Below are 20,103 nucleotides of genomic sequence, written 5' to 3'. Positions count from 1 at the left end.
GTAGACAGCCATAACTCACGGCGTACTGAGAACATTATTTACTAAATACTGCACACGATTTTAACATCTAAGCACATAATGAAATAAAGACGATTTTTCTGTAGAATAATTATGCTCTGTATACATTAGAATGTATTTTCATATTTATTTCAAGTTTAAGCGCAATATTGTATAAAATTCTCTTTTGATATATTTATGATTTGGAGCATTCATCTTCTATTTTATCGTCTTTTAGTTGCATTATTTTATGCTGTATTTGTAAGTACTAGTTATATCCGCCGTCGAACATTTACTTTATTAAAATGTTTGCATAAAATGTCTTTAAATACGCTACTTACCTTCTTTTACGGTGGCTTATTTTTACTTACTTTCTTGTTAATAAAATTTGATAAAGATCAAACCTATAGCCACATATTTTTAATGAAAACAGCCAAAGAGTTTCAATAGTAAAATATATTTAAAAATAAACCATTTGAGTTAAGCCACACCGTTGTCCTTGACTCGCGAACGTTGATTGGTCGATCTCATCGCTCCTCCTGTAGGCAGCGAGCTTTGCGCCACCCGTTTTACACTCGTGCCAAAAACAGAATAAATAGAGTTGAGCTGGAAACTTTAAAGCTTCATAGGGTATGAATATTTTTGATATCGCATATTATAAGGCTGTGTATAGGCTCGAGATGTATTTATATACTCTTATTTAACTTGCTTGAGTTTAAATTAATTATTGATATTTATAACATTTATTTAAATTTCTATTTATCACCCTTAACGATATAGGCAGAGAGAAACTTGTGTTTGGACACTTCGTTCTCCAATTAATATATATTAAGTATTGAGAGTTGGGGAACATAACAATTTCATTTCTTTTTGTTATATTTAATGGGTGTGAGATCAAATTTCACTTTAGTTATAATTATATTTAACCAAAGTTTCCCTACTAAGTTGTATTAGTGATTGTAGTAGTTAGCCGAAAAATGTAGTATTGAATGATCGTAAATCATTTGATTCTCTATATCTAATATACTAAATGTACCTATTTTTTATATATGGAAGATTTCTATATTAGATAAAAACATACGGCTATTTAATTGATTTGCTTGAAAATAAAATTAATAATTAAATATTAATTGAGGCCAGTCGTGGTACGGTGGGTTCGATTCTCACTTGGGAAATGAAATATTTAATGTTTTATGTTCTTCTTCGGTCTGTTGACAAGGCAATGCGCAGCGTTGAGTTCCACTACTTAACACGCATTGCCTCTAGAATTCGGCAGCTAGTGTGGACCGGAATGTCTTAACACTAGGCCCTTTCTGCTTACATTATAGAATACAGCGTGAAGCTGAAGAAAATGAGAAAAAAGTATTTTTTATATTACAATAGAACTGAAGTTTCTTCATAGTAATATAGTGGAATTTTTGGCACTGACCAAAATAGCAGACACCTAATATATGCAACTATCCAAACGGTAACGTTTCACGACCTGACTCCAGAAGCTAAATCGGACTAAAGAATATTGGATTTTTTACGTAATTTCTACAAAAATCCTTGGCGCAAGTCTCCTTTCGCTTACGGTCACCGCGCTTTACGCCACATTCATGCCAGCTGGTCTGTCACTGCTTAGGCAAGATCTGGAGTCTTATAATTTTGTACCTTTTAATTTTTCGAATATTTTTTTCATTTTATGATACTTCAAATAAAGAAAATATTTGTGTAGTAATATAAGCTTAATTTATGAATATTTATGTTTTTATAGGAAAATATTTAATTTAGGTTATCATAACAAAGACAAAAAAGGAAAATCATAACTGAAACAGCATTTATATACGTTTTTTATCTGTTAACGCTGTATAACAGATAGCAGAGTAAGCAGACGGGAACATAGTGCTAAGACACTCCGTTCCAAACTTTCTGCAAAATTTTCGTGACAACGTGCACGTTGAGCTCCACCGCTATTGAGGTGGAGTTCAACGGCGTTGTCTTTGGCTAGGGTGAGGAAATGAAAATATTTCGTCTCGTTTCGATTTGTAAATAAAATTACCAAATTACCAAAAACATACGGAGAGTTTTGAGCTTATGTATTTACAGGAATAGACCAGCTTTTTTACACGTCTTCCACTGTATGGGCAAAGCCTTTGTATATTCAATATAGGATGGCTATTTATACTTAATATAACGATGTCTCAAGGGGGTTGCTGGTATAAAAACTCTTCAGAGGCAACGCTTATAATAAATATACGTTCATTTAGTTAAGTTCTAATTAATAAAGCGTTGAGGGAGTCCACACTGTCGGGGGACAGCGAGGAAAAACATTATCGGTAAAATTATACGTTGTATTTTTCTTGTTTTAACTCATTTTGCTAAGTTAAAAGAAGATAAGGTACTAGATTATTTTGTTATCTTCTTTCGTACATTTAGAGATATCATGTGGAAATAAAAACTGCTATTTGTTTTATATTTCTTCAGCTTCATGTTTTATTTTGTATAGCAGTCTATCTGAGTGCTGTAAGGTAGGCAGAGGAAAGAGCAGAGCGTGGATATTATGAATGTAATTAATTTTCCTGAAAAAGGACGAATAAATAGATTTTACGTTTACAACCAGGCACTGGCCCACTGCACATCAAACCCTGCCATATAATATTTCTTCACATTCTCAGGAGTGGGACAAATCATCAGCCTAAAAACTTATACCTAGTGCCTTAAACTTGGATGAATTCCAAAAGATCCAGGTTCATATTCTATGTTCCATTTTTACACGAAATTTCAGAGGTCCATTCTTCAGAAACCAATTTAGTATTGTAATAACGGTAATCAATTTTGCATCTTTGGCGCTTGTTCAAGTCTATTACAGTATGACTACATTCAAATATATTGAAGTGCATCTGTGAAATTTATCCACTTGTGTTCAATGCGATGCAATGCAATTTTAATTAAAGATAACTATCGTGCTAATAAATGATTATTTATTGTATTAACGCTGGTTTTTCCCTTTGGAAATTCCTTGGTTTATTCGTGTGTAATAAAACTCAGTTTGTTGTTATAGTTATCAAGAAAATAAATTAAATTTTGAGCAAAAGTGGTAAGAGAGACAAGGGAGGCCTGGGTCTCGTATCGCGGCTCTTAATGGAGAAAGGTTATGTAAGAAACACGAGGAACACAAAGAGTATTTTTTTAAGTACACTTTTAGGATTTCAACTAATATCAACCATTTTCTTACATAAATACATATAGGTATTCAATAACATTTCCTCACTGAGCAACCAAACATTTAAACCTCGCATCGATCCGTCTTAAGCCCAGCTCTCATATACGTTTATGCAAATATAGAAACGGACAATAGCGGATTGCGGCCGATGTAGTGCCAAACCGGCGCCAGGAATCAATTTACAAATTACCTGCTAAGGCTTTACTTACTATTGGATAGAGGATTGCCAAACATATTATTTTACTGTTACTATTATTATGGTTTTCTTTTATTTTCTGGTTAGATTCTTAATAATTGTTCCTAAATGTGACCTATCAATTTGTCAAGGTTCTCTATTTTTTTCTCTTCTTACTAGCTCTCTCTATTCGAGACATTGTGTGCTAAGAGGCAGAACTCAACGCCGTCCGTTGTCTATCAGAGCTGAAACATTAAAATAAATTGAATATATTCGACTGCACCACGAAGGCCTTTAATTCATTCCACCTACCACTATAGAAGTATAACAGAACAAAAGAGCAAAGGTTGCTTCAGAACCTAAGTCTTCAGAAATTGCACCTCAAATTCAAGTTAGACCGACAATAGCTTTGTGGGTGGGCAATTAGGCACGAGTGTAGAGATTTGAAGAGACAACTACGCTAGTATTCAAATGAAGAGATTCTTCTTTTGTTTACATGTAAAATAGACCTTAAATACATTTTTGTAGCTTTTCTGTATATATTTTCACTAAAACTATGGACACGTAGTCAATACTTTTATTTCTACTTTTTCAAAATATATCTTAAGGATCTTCTGCGCATCTGTTATTTGTACCCTGTGTGAAGACACTTCACTATCCACGTAGCGTGGCGTGTAGTGGTGGAAGACAACGCTCCAAGTCACTAAGCATTCGATATAAAGCAGTCTCTCTTCATATTTTTCCTTATAAAATTTGTCACCTATATATTTTTCTATATATTGAGATGAAACAAAACAATGATAATGCAACTCCAAAGAATATCGATATTTCAGAATACCTTTCTATATTAATGATCGGATCAGATCGGAGTAACTTAACATATGTTTCATCTGCCTATCAAAAATGCTTTATCAAAATAAAGAGAAAAAATATCCAATTTCTTTATAACCTATCTATCTACGTATAAAAATTTAGGCCAAGTTTTCCATCATCTTTATGTATTTCGCAATAAAGGCGGTACCAATTTGGTTCGAAGACTTAATACGATCGTAAAACACTATCCTAAAATACCCGAGTGAAGCTATCGAGGAACGCTGAGGTGTGGCGTAATATCGTGTTGCCTTTTTTGTATATCTGCCAAGTAGACGCCAATATCGATGTATAGTGTTTTTTTTAGATAAAATCTGGGAACCTAGTTTCAATACACTCCATTTCACATTAAGATACTTTGGTTAATCATTTTTAGCCCAAGTCCGAATCGGGCCCACAACCAGTCGCCCAATCACCTTCACAGGCGCACGCTTGCTCTTCACGCCACGACGGCTATTAGGTATGCTATCTTCTAGGCTATCTTTACTTCTATGAAACCTATATCAGATAACCATTTTGGCTTATCAAAAGATTTCTACAAACACTTTTATAAGAGCTTTTTTTTCTTTTAAAAAAAATCTAGAAAAAAACAACGACTTATCGATTTGTAGCCTCGGCCAACTTAAAACTTTTGTCTTTATATGAATTCTCACGTCTTGTGAAAGTCCCACTTGACCGAGCCAAAAGTCCCTAACAACTAAGAAGTATCGAACTTGTACTAGATTTCATGGACGAGGATAACACGTAACCTTTTTTGTGTTTCTTCACGTTTGTTGGATTTTCGAAAATTGGTGTAAAAAAATGTGAAAATAATATCTTGTTCCCTGTATATTCCGATTTAGATAAAGTTATGGCGAAAGCATTGCCATAATTTTATAATGAGTTGTAGGTTGTTATAATGGGTTGTTAGATGTTACAAATAAACTATTAAAAAAAATACCAACCAAACAACATGCTCTGATTTTCTGCGTTTTGAGAAGCACATACAGATAAATACAAGACCAACAAATCATAGTATTTTAAAATTGATACTTAAAAATAATCCAATATAATTCCAAAATTTACTGAAATTCCAAAATATAAGCGATATGAACACGCACTCTTCTCACGCCAGACTCAACTCCTCACAAAAAGTTTCCAGGTGAGACCGAATGTAAAACAACCACCATCTAAACCGAAAGTGTCGCTATATTCGGCAAGTTCTAAGTCGTTTGCAAAACTCCGACGCTGCCGAAGTCTCGCGAGAACGATTCTTGCCCAGTCTTGCCTTGCCTGAATGTAGTTCGTAACGTGTTCCAAACTTTTAATATAATGCCAACGTGGATTTTGCATACGGAAAGCTGAAATGATGAGACAGCAAGATCCTGATGGATATTTATAGCATACATATTAATAATTTTGTATATAAATTAGATTTTACCATAATAATGATATTATGTTTTGTCATTTTCAAGCAATGTCTTTGTTTAAGATTGAAAATGGTAAAAAATTGTATTATATTATTAGATTACACCACACTGGAGTTGCAAGTCAAGGTCAGTGATCTGAGATCTTTACCAGAAGTAAGATGAACCCAGTACCTGCAGAATGAATCAAAGGATACTGAGTGGTTTTATACTACTCCTTACTCCTAAGTTTTGAGAACAAAATAATATTTAGGAAGATCAATGATGTAGATAGACAATATATCTATCTGTACAATTTATCTTCCTCGGAAATCGTAAAACAGAATACCAAATTGCAAATACGTAAAGCTATAACAAATACAAATATGCATACTAAATATGATAATGAATAGAAATGCAGCTTTAAATACATTTCAGACCAATTGAAATGCACTTCTAATGCCGTAGTTAAATTATGCATTAGGAACATTAGGATAGCATATCAAATATTAGGTTTATACAACTGGAAGCTCGTATGTATGTACGGTATGGTACATACCAACAAAATTTCGTTAGAACAAATGCTTCACACTAAAATGAGCCAAACATGGTAAAATTACGCATCAAAATTGATTGACGACATATCCATTATGCCAATAGCATCTGATTAATGCGCTAATATTGTTTACATATCATTTGTTGAGTAAAATACATGAAACGTTTCAATAGTTATTGTGACTTAGATTGAGTAATGTTGATTTGGATATTAATGACGTGGATATTAATTTGGATATTAATTATTGTTAATTTGGATACAGTTTTATTACGATTTTGGGCGATAAGTTAAATAGTTGCATTTTGATGTTGAGCGTATGGATCGATGTAGCCTTAAATTCAACTAGGAAAAATATTTGTTATTTTTTATCTTAAAACATCTCTCATGTACAGCACCGTACAGCCACGTAAGATAAGTGTTAAGTTACTCCATTAACCTGTTTCTGCTCAATATGAATGTAGAGTGCTTGAATCCAACTATTACCAAAACGGTGAAATTCGGAGTCGGAGTCACCTTAGGGACCTAGAATATGGCATACACAACTTTTCACTATTCCTAACTTATCACTGAGGGAAGCCCAGATGAAAGCTAGTTTAAATATAATTATTAGAGAGAGGACGAAACTCCCACGAACTTAAATGTTACTGTCCAACAAGTAATATCTTCAAATGGGCAAAAAAGAGAGAAATGAGTAATCTTATTTATCCACAATCCCAAATGTGAGTGCGTCTCTGGGAATTTATTTTACTTTCTCAGAGTTTTTGTCAAATCAATAACTATTTAAGATAAAGATCGAAATTTATTCGGCCTAAATGCAAGGCTATCAACAGCTTTCTACTTCTTCTGCACTCTAAACTCATTACAAAAAATGTTTATTTTATATCACAGGCTAAACATATAAATAATTAATAATATCTTCATAGTAGTATTTCTAGAAATAAATTATATTACTTAATTTAAGTAAAGTGATTTTATACTAAAATCTTTTGATCTTTAAATAGAATTCAAAGAAAAAAAGCACTAATCTACCATACTCGTATTTTAATATAAAATGTGGAATTACATTTTGTAAAATCTCATAAATACTGAGGCCACAAAAAACGTGGTCGTATTACGTCGCCGCGGTTTATAATTAAGATAGCAACTTTAATCAAAAGTTAGACAAAGCTAACTTCATTTTAAACTTCATGTAATAACATTGCAAGTATGAAGATGACATTGCAGACTGTTATGTTGTGGTGCAGACTCCAAATTATGTTTTGGAAACCGACAGTGGGTGCTTATAGTAGGGTAGATAGAAAGGAGACACTCCATGGCCTACTCTTGTCTCGATTTTTGAAATACTGCTGAACGACGGGACTTGGCGTTACATATTTATCTTATGAAAGCAGTGAAATGAAATTATTTCATTCTTCCGTTTATAAACCCTCTGCCATGATGATTATAATGGGATACTGTGCCGTTAGGATATCTTTATTGTTTGGATTCATCTTTATAAATGTTACAAATATTGAATAAATAGGATTCCCCCTGCCCAATGATCTTACTTATCAATAATCATTGGATAGGTAATTTTTCCTTCCGAGGTGTGAAAATACTGACAAAATGCTAAAAATATATTTTTTTACTTAAATCAGCTTTTACATGGTTCAATCATCATTCAATAATAACCAATTTTACCAACCAAAAGTTACCAAATAGCCAATCGAAAGGCATACCTTCCGAGCACCCTCATCTAACCGCAAAATGTATTTCGCTCGTTTTTGTCTTCATTTAGACTGACCATCCGAACTCAAATAGCCACGTACTCGTATACCTTCAGCTACCATCTAGTTTCACATTACAGTTTGTTAGATACATTCTCAAATGTGCAGAGCAATTTATTTTAATTTAAACTTCCTCTTGCCTTCTAACTATACGAGGTTCATGATCCAAAGGTAATGGGTAAAAAGTTGATACTTTTTTGTTTTAACATATAATTATGTAGCATTTTACGAGTAAACAGAGGGAACTTAGTGATAAATTACTGTGTGCTTTCTAAAGAGTTATTGTGATTTTGATGGCGAAACTATATACTATATACTCGTAGATAATACATTCAAATTTGAATGTATTTTTAAATATTTTTTGTTCGTATGAGGCCGTCGTAGCTGGCGTTGAGTTGAGTTGAGTCCACCATTCTACGTGCAATTGCCTGCCTCCCTGAAATCCAATAGAATCCACAACCGTCGCTTCAGCTTTTACTTTAATATTAGAAAAAATTATAACGTTAAACACCCAATAAAACGAAGCCAAAGTGGTTGGGCTCGTCCAAATCACTGTTGAGTATAACCAACTTAGTAAAATTGGGGCGTTCGTTTTAGCTGTTTAGGTCGCCGGAAGCGATAGTTGAGGTTTTGTGTTGCGAAATTAGGTAAAAAAACTTCCCCTTTTCCCGTTTCCTGCGGCTTTTACCTCAGGTCGGTCGGATTGTGGATTTTACGAACTATTTAGCTTTGGCGATGTTTTAATTAATGCTCGTTATTTTGGCTGCCTTTGTACTGTAATATATTTTTTGGGAATGTTAAAAGTTATCTTTATCAGATTTTTAGGTTCACAATGTATTTCAAAATTATAGGGTAGGTAGAGACAATGTAAAGTTAACACACTCCGTTCTCAATATAATCATCATGTGACTTAAATATAATCATCATTACTAGTGAAAATTCCAAATGCACTCGTATCACATATTGTTTGCAGTATTATATTTCAATATATTTTTTTTGCCTGATTATAAATATAATCACTGAGTATCTTAGCACTAAGTTTCCAGGGTCACCCTGCATATAGCAGGGTAATACATAAGGCTAAAAAAAATTAATTTGAATTAAAATTTCAATACCAAATTGGAATATTTAATCTTTACTCTAGCCGGTTGTCAAGTATCCACACTAGCTCTTAGATGTTAAAGTAGAAATAGTTTTCAAACTTCCCAGTCCCAGCTAAGTTCGATTAGGAAGTTAGTCTGCGTTTCACCAAATACACTGAGCTACTGTCAATATTTACCAGAACTAAATACATTATCCTTAAATTATAATTTTAAATTGAGCTTTTCATTATAAGGCATTAAAAATGTTTGTTACTGAAAACCTGACGGGATACACAGATAAATAATTATTTAAAAATATTAGTTTCATGTATTTCTTGAGTTATTTTAAGGACTCTCTGTATATGTTACCCAAAAGGTTGCAGGCAGGTTCGAGACCCGTTACTTTCAAACTTTTACACGTTTTCTATTCTTTGTGTTTAATGGTACCCTATTTCAAAATTCATCATTAGAATAATCTAAATGTTATAATTTAATCAAGTAGCAACGATTTATTTAATGAACTAATACGTTTTATATTTGTTTCAGGTAAGCGCTATGATATTCATATAATAAATAACGGTAATTATTACTTATAAGCAATTTGAATATATGTCAAGAAAAAGGTTAAAATAAATAAATAATATTTAAAAATATATTAAAAATAGAGAAACTCTCCCGTTTCTGAGTCGAGAACACAGCCGGAACTACGCGGCGTAGAACACTGTGCTATGGTCTTTGAGGAATATTGGGACCACTGAGATAATGTTCCCTAAAATGTCTATAGTAACGGGAGAGAACGATTTTTTTTCGTTAAGTAGTTCAACGACACATATAATATATGATTAAGCTAAAATTATACAGAATCTCTCATGAATATTACAAGAATATTTTCATACAATTCCCTTCTACCTTTCCCTATATATGTTTACCATAATTATTTTTCATCCCTTAGCTGTTTTAGCGTCGACCGTTTGCGAGGCATTTTGTGAAGCAACATTAGCTCTAAGTGAAGATCGTTAAAACTCAAAAGTAGTTTAGTCCATTAGCCTGAAAGTCTGGGCTGTCGTCGAAATCTTTATGGAATATGCAGTACTTTAAAACAACTGAGATCTTTACGTATAACTATTTAATCTGTTACTGTTTTTGTTGATGTCTACTTAGAATGTTATTTAATTTGTAATTGATTTACAAAAAGGGAAGTTAACGATTTTTGTTTGCTTTTCCAGATGTACCTTTGTGATATTTTTTAGAATTTACATAACAATTGAGTATTGATTATTTAGGTCTCCAAGGTCGCTGCTAAATTTTATAAGTGTGTAAGATATCTGTCCACAAGTTTCTCGAAAATTTAAAGTAAAAAAAAGTATTGAAATGATTTTAATGAGATGTATTTCTAAAGTATTCAAATGTTCAGTTTTTAGGATATCCACGCATTATGTAGGGACGCTTATAACATAAGCATGTATAATTGACTCGTCATACAGTCGGTTTATTTTTTAAATTACTTTCTATATGTATATTCACCAAATATATTGCCTTTACGTAATAAATTGAATTACGTAACTTAATAGACTGTAAATACATAGGCACATAGAAAAAATATAGTACAAAAATGAAATTCTCTAGGTAAAACCTATTCTTAAAGCTTAAGCTCTTCACAAACAAGGCACTGTAGGAGCGCCGTTAGTCTAAATTATTTATTTTAATGGTGAAGAGAACAAGTGAATTGAATCTTTATAACGCTAGTACTGCTTAATGCAAAAACCAAGTATTAGTATCCAACACGTATAAATATTGATTGTTTTTTTCAGCTTCACTCTGTATCCCACACAAAGCACGGTAGACAGAGGGAACCTAGTGTTAGGACACACCGTTCTCACTAAGATACTTTCGTTTCCCACTTTTTGCCGAGTCCTGGAGGCATTGCGTGTTGAGTGGCGGGACTCAATAATGCACATTGGTTGTTACCAAAGCAGGGAGAAAATAAAAAAATAATTAAATATCTTCTTCTTTTAAATGAGAATCGAACCGATGCACAATCGATCTCGGTAAATTGACTATAAGTAGATCACGTTCATAAGATCTAGACATGCCATGACTCAATATTGCAATCTCTAATATTGGGCGGAAAGAAGGGGTGGAGTGTCTTATCATTATGTACGAGATAGCTCAGGAAGAAAAAAAGTACTATAATTATATGTTAAGTAATATCAATGAAAATGACTGACCACTTGCGTGACAACGCCTTTTAGTATTTTATTTTATTTTCTTTTGTACTTAAACGAAGGTATCATTCTATTTTGCTACTTAATGTTGTATTATTTTTATTGCGATTTTTAATAAGGGTTTGAATTTGAATAGTTCGGCTAAAATGGAGAGCGGAATCTTAATAAGAAACAAGTTTCATAACATTAGGTTCCCAAGTTCCCTTTGCAACATATATCATGCTATATGTCCACATACATACAGATTTGATACAGTGTGAAGCTGAAAAATACACTTGCTCACAATCGAATTTATAACCATTTCGCACCCTTCTATAATAAAAAAACTCAATCCACTGGCAAGTATAAAGAAATTCTTGCGACTCAGTGTATCTTTTAAAGGAAAGTTTTTATTCGTACACACAAATTAGATCTGAAAATCTCGTAATACAATTACATGGACGTCTCGTTTTCCTTTACAAACATTTTCGCTGCATACCGACTTGGTAGCCTTTTTTTATATTGAAAAATATTCCGCTAATGTAAATATCTTAGACTTCGTCGTAGTACAGTGGAAAAATATTTTAATGAATATGACGTTTGCGAGTTTGAATTTGGTCAATTTTTTTCATTATTAGTATAAAAAAATCTTTACACTGATAACTAGGTAGTAATTAGAACTTAGGTATATCAAGCAGGGTAGGTAGAGTGAATGTTAAGACTTTCCGTTCTTTTGTTACTACCCAATCATAATTTTGATTCCGTGTTAATTAACGGATCTCAACGATGTATTCAAGATGAATCAGAGCGAGCAATTGAAAATAATTTAAATATAAGCATTACTTCAAGTGGATATCGAACCCACTATATCTTTGGTTGATGTTAAACACTGGCTTCGTCACTATACGGCTTCTATTTAGTGATAATATTATCATTGTTCCAATACATTTGAATAAACAATAAATAAAATACAGGCCGTGTTGGCGCAGCGGCACAGTGTCTGGCACCAAACACGACGATTGTGTATTCAATTGCAATTCTGGGTTATTAGTGCAAATTAATTATTTTCATATCCATATCCTCACTTTTATAAGAAGACTAGGGGCAGTCTTGAGTTCCTCAACTGGCAATGTCTCAAAAATTGGGTAATATATGGGGAATAGAGTGTATTAACACTAGGTTCCCTCTGACTAATCTTCTGAACGCAAGATACAGCGTGAAGTTATAAAATACTAGTTTCTATTACTATAAACATATTATCCCAATAAAAACTAGTCTATATATTAAGTTATATAGTACCACAGCTGAGGTGTCCGAGTGGTTAAGGAGTTGGACTTGAAATCCAATGGGTTATACCCGCGCAGGTTCGAATCCTGTCCTCAGCGGTTGTTTATTTTATATTTTCTTAATATTTTTTTTGTGATGTGACATAGCCTATAGTCTGTCTCGGCTTATGGGCTATCTAATACGACTTTTCTATTTGTAGCAGTAGTTATGTAGATTAGCGTTTTTAACGGAACATACTCTTCGGTTTAATAATATAACTTGTGTATATATAGATTCTTCACCTAAACTAACTTATTAAATTGGACTTAACGTGATGGATTTGGGTTCAAATTCAACTGAAAGGAAATATTAATTAAAATTATTTTCATTTCTCTACTCTTGTAAAACGACGGTAGTGGCGTTGAGTGTCACCATTCAATATATTTAATTTTTTTTAATTTTCTTGCTCTTATAACAAAACTAAATGCGAGATAGAGTTCTGCCACTCATGCAATATTCTGAAAATTGGATGGTGTGTTTTAACACTAATTTCCCTCTGCCTGACCTACTATGCGGGATACAGCGTGAAGCTATATAAAAATACACTTAATTTCCACTGTAAAAGCTACGGTACTAGCTTTAACAAAACAGTCAGTGGCTTTCAGAGATGTGTGCTCCTGAGACGATAAATTTATTTGTCGTTCCGTTTGCACACGAAACTTTGCTTGTTCCATTGTGTACGTTTTAACTCTGAAAAGGGTAAGTTTAAGCTTCACAACAACGTGTTTAGGTAATCTTTGTGTTATTTATTGCCGAGAAATTGACAAAAACACTGTTACGAAAACTATTTTTATGAAACTCTTTAACCAGATTAATTTGTTGTATATTTCAGTTATATCATTGTATATGAAACCGTCGCTCGTGGTGCAGTAATAAAAGCATACATTTTCTATTCAGGGAAATTAATTTACTTGTTCTAGTAACGAGGCAAAGCACAGCTTTGAGTTACGTCACTTAGCATATATCGTATCGAATATTTTACAATAGATCTTTTGCAAAGTGGATAACGCAGTATCTAATAACCTTCATCGATAAATGCAAACCAAACCGAAAATAAAAATAAATAGTAGTTCCTGAGATTGAGCATTCATCCAAACAAACACGTCGGTTTTAGCTTTATAATGTGAGTACAGAGCATAGTTGTATTATATAAATGTTATATTTACTAGTATTTAAACAGATGTGAAATTTTTCTTCTAACGTAGCTGTGTAAACAAGGTATGGTTTGACAGGTGATCAGTTTTACTATAGAACAATATGTACAAATATAGTTGTCTGGACAGAAAGTATAGAACAAATTTTCCTAAGTTTCACGCTGTATTTCGCACAAAGCAAGTTAGGCATAGGGAACCTGGGAACCTTGTGTTAAGGTTTAATTATTAAACGGTTTTATTTAGCTCACCCCGTTTGTTTGTTTGGGTCAAATTTAGTAATTGAAATTTAACCCTCTTCCCGTTAACCGATTGATCTGAAATTTGGTATACGCCTTTGATTCTGGTGACAATACAATTATCCATATTCAATATTATTGTGAATCCAAGATGGCCGCCGCTACAAGATGGCGGACAACTTAGTTTTTTTCAATCCCATCAATATGGATATCAAATGAAAGGGCTTGTCAAGTAGAATTCAGTGGACTATACAAAATCAAAATCCAAGATGGCCGCCACTATAAGATGGCGGACAAGTTAGTTTTTTTCAATCCTATCAATACGGGTATCAAATGAAAGGGCTTGTCAAGCAGAATTCAGTGGACTATACAAAATCAAAATCCAAGATGGCCGCCGCTACAAGATGGCGGACAAGTTAGTTTTCTCGATCCCATCAATATGGGTATCAAATGAAAGGGCTTGTCAAGTAGAATTCAGTGCACTATACAAAATCAAAATCAAAGATGGCCACTGCTACAAAATGGCGGATAATGTAGTTTTCAATCCCATCAATATGGGTATCAAAATAAAGGGCTTGGTAAGTATAATACAGTATACTATACACAATTACAATATGAATCTCCCACCTAAGTCAAGATCTGGTATCCTGTCGAGGACTGTGGCTATAGGGTGCCTAAAAATGATACGTCGCTAGGGGTACCACCCAAGGTAAAAGGTAAAAGCGCGCCGAGAACTGTATGGCACTAGGTGGATAAAAATGATATGTCGTTAGCGTTTTCCCCTCAAGATTCAGGCACATCTTGTTGTACATAGCCTTGTCCCTCTATTGGACCTCTGGGGGGGTCGTTCGTAACATTCTCCATTAACCTTGCAATAATGAGACATCGAGCCTCATTTCAACGAATTGAATAGCATGAGAAATAAAAACTAAAAACTTAAAAATAAAAAAGTAAAAAAAAAATTTTAAGTTAAACGGTTTTATATTGCAGATAAATGTACTAAAAGCTAAAAAATAATTTCATAGAAATTATGATTACTAAAATAAAATCGTGGGGACACTTGCTACTTACCACTAGGTGGGTGAAGTCTCACGCTATGTCTTTCAATTGTAGATATTGGACGTGCCCCACAATTAATTTTTAGTAATCATAATTTCTATGAAATTATTTTTTAGCTTTTAGTACATTTATCTGCAATATAAAACCGTTTAACTTAAAATTTTTTTTTTACTTTTTTATTTTCTGTTAATAATCGTTTTGCATAGAAATATTTATTTTTGTAAAACACGTTAAATATGTATTCTTGCAAAGACATATTTCACATATTTTACAAAAAAAACCAATTATATCATTATTGACAAATGAACTGTATATCTATAATTGTAAAAGTACCCATTATATAATTTCCCACTGAAATAATCTCAAAATACAGCAACAATGAGAGACATTGTGACAAATAGCTTGTGGGGCAATTCAGTTCAAGAAAATACAATACGGTCTACTATTGAAGTATTTGAAGTTCTTGGAGCTGTTTTTTTTCTGCATTTCTAAAGAGCTTTCAAAGCTTATTGATTTAGTATTTCCTTTTAGAAGTTCGCTATTGCTTTTGAATCACTTAATTACTTTTAAGCGCACTACGTTTCTATATTAAATTGGGAATGCACTTATATTTATTTATAAATACTAGAGACCCATACGCGGCTTCGCTCGCTTAAACTTATTTATAAATAATATCCAAAGGATAATATTTAAAAAAATAAAAAAGGTATCTTATGTCCGCTCAAAGTTAATTTATCACAAAGTTTTCAAAATATAAGAGTAAATTGAGTACCTATACAATCCAAAAAAAATAACCTCTTTACCAAATTATAAAAACACTATTTACAGTATTTTCTCCGAAAAAAGTAAACTATATCTCAAACTTGCCAACACCTTTATTACCTGTCTCTCTTTCTTGGCCACAATTCAAAATATCTCGCATAATCTCATACTTGAGTGTAATAGCAAAACAATGTTTTAACTGTCTGGTACTTAGTGGCAAGTTATGAATAATTTACAGCTTCAGGTACGGACTCTGCCTTCTAAGTAAGGGAGTGGCATTAATACTTTCATATTTTACAGTTTGCTATTAACAAAAAGCTAAGATAAATAGCTCTTAAGGCCAACGTTGTGTGATGTGGTTTGATTATAAGCGCGAGGGTTGTGGGTTTGAGGCCCATTCGAGGTAATGCATTTTTATTTTCCAGAGCTAACTCTAGTGAGCATTTACGGTGTTGAGTTCCACTTCGAAAATTAAGCAGAAAATAGGAAACTAACTAAAATACTTCCAACTAAGTGATTTTCTGTAACACATATTTGTGTTTGTTTTTCAGTTTCAAACTGTGTCCCGCAAATAGCAGAGTATACAGACAGAACTGTTACCCACTTTTCACCGAGATGCTCGAGTCATTGCATGTTGAGTGGCGGGACTCAACGCCGCGTTTTGTCTTGTCACAAGAGCGAATAAATGAACATAATAAATATTTAATTTCCTCGAGTGGGAATAAAACCCAGAACCGTCACGTCTACAACGTCACACAATTATGCCACCGTACCACGCTGGCCTCTTTACGTAAGCGAATTTTAGTATTACTAAAAAAAAGATAAAATCGCTTGCTTATTATGTTTCGGTCAAAATTTCAAGCTTTTACAAAGATTCTGGTCCTTTAAAAATAACGAGGCATTCTCAAAGACAAAATTATTACCCGGTTATCATTTAAGGCGGATAATAATGGCAAGAATATGGAAAATACTAAGAATCTCTTTACAGCATCTACATTGGTAATTCAGTATTTTTACTTTAGAGTTGGTTTCTTTTTATTTTCACGCATCGCTGGAAGCTTACAGATTCCGGTTTATTTTTTTTAGCTTTCCGCTGTATCCATCATATAGCAGAGGTTCCTTCCAATACCTACTGCCCGCTTCAAGATTTTGCTTGTTCAGTGGCGAAACTAAACACCGCGCTTTGTCTTGTTACCAAAACGTGAAAATGAAAATATTTTACTCCTTCGAATGGAAATCGAATCCACAATCGTCTCATGTCGTTACATTCAGATGTAAAAATTGTAAATATTTTTGATCAGTTCTTCCCCAAGTTATATTGAAACACGCTTACAATTTCTTTTCCTAACCACACTTCAACCGTCTCGTATTAATATGGAATTTTTTTCAAGAATTTCTGTACAGCAACATTAATAATTCAGTATTCGCAGCCACTTTGGGTTCTTTTGTCAGTGTTGAGTTCAAATAAAAATGTTGTTTGACGTGACAGTAAAGTGTCTCTTAGCTTCATTCCTATTGACGGAAGTAGGCGAGTTTTCGTTTTAGCTTAGTGTCGTCGCTTTAACAGTTTATTGTAGTAGAATAGCATTAATATTCTTTTTAAGTAATGAGGTCAGTCGTGGTGGGGAAACAGAAGCGTACGACTGTAAACGTACGGTTGTGGGTTCGATTCCCACTCGAGGAAATTAAATATTTTTAATTTAACGATCAGAGTTTCTTCGGACACTTAAAGTGTCTCATATGTCAAGCATTATCTTAGCTATTTCCAATTAAACACGAATGCGAATATAAAACTCGTATCATCAAGTTTCGAATTTAACATGGTTGCCTTTTATTTTACATTTTTTCATGTAATTTACTTATCGTAGTCGTATCGTCCAATCCTATCCGTAGGCAATAATTTCATTTTAATACAGAAAATATTTTATTTACATAACGAAATGCAAAAAAATGATCGAAATTTATCCTGTGGCTACTGTAAAAAGCTGACGAGGCCTATGAAAGCGAATGAATAAATTATGTACGAAATTATAAATCGATGAAACGTATGTCCATTTTTATTATATCTTTTTTTAGCTCCAACCTATATCTCGCAAATAGCAGAGGAGGCTGAGTGTTAAAATACTATTTTCATGTTCAGTGCTCTCTCTTATTACGAGAGTGTGAAAACACTCGTAAAATTACTAATTCTTCAAGTGGGAATCGAATCCACAACTAAAAATGCACCGCTTCCCTACCATGAATTTATTTTTCTTTTCTGAAATTAACATTAAAAACCAAGCTTCGGGGATAAAACAATCTTTAAAAAGTAGCAAAATTATATGCAAATGAATAAGTTATCAACATATTTTCAAAGAAAAATCTACATTCACGTTACAGAAAAACAGGCAGACATTTTAATTTTAGGTAATTAAATCTTATATAACACTTTGAAGTAGTATGAAAGTTACAAACATTTACTAAAATGACTTCAAAAATCTGACTCACTTTGAAAATGAAAAAGAAATTATATACTTAATGAAAATATTTTTATCCAATATATCGCGTAACATCTATTTCCACCGTTGGAAATGTATTAATTAATTATGAAAATGAGTAACGGAGTGTTGTAGCACTAGGTTGTATGTAAAGTGTTATTTATATGCGGGATGCTGTGTAGAGTTGTAAAAAAACAATCATATAACGAACGATACACTCCGTCCTCTGCTTTCGTTCAAATTCGTGACAATGATAAGACTTGACGCTGTTATTATGTTTTTCCAGGTTGTTGTGTAAATTAATTTTTATCGAGACTTAAAGAAAAATACAATACAAAAAAACAGCTTCATCAGAACAGCGTCTTATTGCAAACGCTACGGTTATGAGCAGAATTATTTTTATGCATTATATTGAAAACTGGACAACGGCGTCCTAGCACTAGCTACCCTCTGTATTTCAATTATTTGCAGAATATAACGTAAAGATAAAAAATATTTTAACATTTTAAAAGTGCTATAAGTGTTAGTTTTGACCACACTTAGTGAAAATATTTTTTACTTTTTTAGAAAACGTATAAAACCCAGGCACCTCGGAAACCATCCAAGGTGCGGCTTCAAATCCCGTTACGTGCAATTTGTCATACATTTTCTAAACACGTAAAAAAAATCTTTTCATTTAGCGTTGCAGTTTTATAGTTCCGCACATTTTCTAAACGGAAAGCGTGATACGTTCGAACACGCAGTGAGTGGTTGGTAAAAGAGAAGCAATGGAGTGAGCCTCCATTTTGCACTAGACATGAATCTCAATTGAGTTTGAATGCGTTTTATAGGAATTTCCAGTTACTCTTGTGGAGATGCTATTAGACTATATTTTTTTAATAGATCAGATTTTAGATTAGACTGTTTTTTAGTAATCTATAATAAGTTGACCTTGGTTTAATATTAGTTTTATTTTTCTTTAGCTATTTTCAAGCTGTATCTCGCATATAGCAGGTTAGACAGACGGAACCTAGTGTTTAAATTGCCAGTCAACATATGACGTGTTTAGTAGCAAAGCACTACGTCGCGTTGTATTTTTGACTTTGAACTTACAAATGTCTCGACTCGCTGTGCCACTGAGCTATTTTTATCTTCACTACGCTTCGCTTCGCCTTGGCGAACGACAACGATGACAACGATCGTCAATGACTTTGCCCAACCTCAACTTAACAAATTATAATATTTTTAACAGCTATAAATAAGATATAAACAGTAAATTTCCCATTCAACGCCCAAAATACTTATACAAAAAAATATAAAATTCTATAGAGCCTAGCAATAAAATTTACACATGAATATACTAACGCGAGAATGTTGGGTGAATATAAATTCTTAACGAACCCCGACCGGTGCGTACCCTAATCGCTCCTTTTTATTCCTCGACCGATATACTTAAGGTAAATAAATACAGTACTTTTTATTTCTTTTAAATTTTATATTGAAAAAGGTAAGGTTCTTATCGTCTTTGCGTTTTCGTGTAACTAATAAGAGGTTTTAAAGAAAATATTTTTAAAGCCCTCTGATCGAACTCTTTCCTTTTTATAGGTAATCATGACGTGAATCAAATTTGTTTGGAATAAAAACATATCATTAATTATTTTAGGTGGCAGCCGTCGGTGGCGGCAGTTGGCAAGTGTTCTTGAGACGTTGAGCAAATTCTTGTTGAGTTTTAACACTAGGTCCCCAGTTTCCTCTGTATACCGTGATTACTTACATTGTGACGTAAAAATTATTCTTACATAAATACATTTAAACTTATAATAACGTGTTCATTCCCCATTCAACATTAAATATTTATTCATATATCATA

The 20,103-nt window shown here is 33.1% G+C and overlaps 1 protein-coding gene and 1 non-coding gene across 3 annotated transcripts in view; both read left to right on the top strand.

Moving 5' to 3' along the window:
* bru3 (CUGBP Elav-like family member bruno 3) overlaps positions 1–20,103 on the top strand; it is a 516,795-nt gene that overhangs the window by 67,566 nt on the left and 429,126 nt on the right. The window lies entirely within an intron of this gene.
* TRNAS-UGA (transfer RNA serine (anticodon UGA)) lies at positions 12,544–12,625 on the top strand. The gene has a single exon. It is a non-coding gene; the product is annotated as a tRNA-Ser (tRNA).

Source organism: Heliconius melpomene, chromosome 19, assembly GCF_056956725.1.
Source record: "Heliconius melpomene rosina isolate 202511_hmr_F chromosome 19, ASM5695672v1, whole genome shotgun sequence".
In the NCBI taxonomy this organism is placed as follows: domain Eukaryota; kingdom Metazoa; phylum Arthropoda; class Insecta; order Lepidoptera; family Nymphalidae; genus Heliconius; species Heliconius melpomene.
This window is presented reverse-complemented; position numbering and strand designations above follow the sequence as displayed.